Consider the following 1,413-nt stretch of genomic DNA (forward strand, 5'->3'; position numbering starts at 1 on the left):
GACCCACGGCCAAATTTCTGCCGCCTCTTCCTTCCCTTGAGACATAAATAGGAGGAAAAGACAGTTGCAGGAAGAGCAGCAGCTGCAGCAGCATCAGCAGCAACACCAGCAGCAACAGAAACAGCGACACTAGTAGCAACGGCAAGGGCAGCATAGACGACCTGCATCGCAGGACGCAGAATGACCGCTCACATATGCAAACAACCCAAATGCTGTACACGGGTTTCTCATCAGGCTTTCAAGGGTTTATGGTGTAGGCTTTAGGGTTTTCTGCCGTTGGCATTATGGCTTATGCTTTAGAAGCGGCAATAACAGGAGCAGCAGTAGCAGCAGCAACACGAGAGCTTCCTTCGATGGGTTTGTTGTATATAAGTGAGGTGTATGAGGATGTGAGCAGTTGCACCTTCTGCGGTAAGTGCAACAGAAATGGTGCAGAGTTTTGTTTGATTAGAACAGCAGCAGATGGCTGCTTCTTAGCAACATGGATACACCTTTTTTTTGTTGTCTTTGGTGGTGCTGCTGCACTTATTGCTGCAGCAGCACCCCTTAGCGGGTTCAGTTGTTCGCTGCGGTTGCTGCTGCTTCTGCTGCTGACCATAGCCCCGTTGGTGCTTTCAACATTGCTGCTGTAGTGAGTACTGCTGCCACTCCTCGTGTTGCTACAGTTACAAACATCTTGGTTTCTACTGGTTGTTGCAATCTTGCCACTTTTGGGCTTAGGGTTTAGGGTTTGTAGTCGGGTGACCCCGGGCTCATCATCATTGAGGTGTCTTTACAGCGACACTTCATGCTGAGGTACTTGGACATACTTTCTTTTGTATGTTTTGACTGTCTTCCTATCTTTCTTCATTTATCTGTCGTACTGTTTGCTCGTCTGTCGTCGGACTATAACAGCGGGGCCAGGAGGGAAGGAGGAATGCAACAAAATGAAAGCCTACTTAGATGGAGAAGTACACTCGCATGCAACTAGAGACAAACCCAAGGGGAAACCGAACAAAAACCAGCAGCAACGCAGACAAACACAAACAACAGCCGCACAGAAGAGGGTGGTTGTACACGCGATGACGAACAGAATTGGTTGTGTTATGCAGTTTCCATTGGATGTTTGAAACTCAAATAGATATATGCAGCAATGGTATTATTGAAGCAACCGGGAATAGGTACAGAGGTATACAACAATTGGGTTACTGAGGAGACCCAAATTAAATGCGAAGGTAAAACGATAGTTGTATTATCCCGACAACTCGAAGCAAATGCGAATATAAAACAAAAACAGATATTATTACATAAAGGCGAATTTTGTATCGACGAAAGCAAACAAACACCGCTTGTGTTGTAGGGCCGGGAGTGGGCGTTGCGTGCAACGCCGTTCCTCTGCCTCTCCTTCGGTTTGGCTCGTTATTATATTACTAT

This window comes from Eimeria mitis, genomic scaffold (genome assembly GCF_000499745.2).
Source record: "Eimeria mitis Houghton genomic scaffold, Emh_scaff3651, whole genome shotgun sequence".
Lineage (NCBI taxonomy): Eukaryota > Apicomplexa > Conoidasida > Eucoccidiorida > Eimeriidae > Eimeria > Eimeria mitis.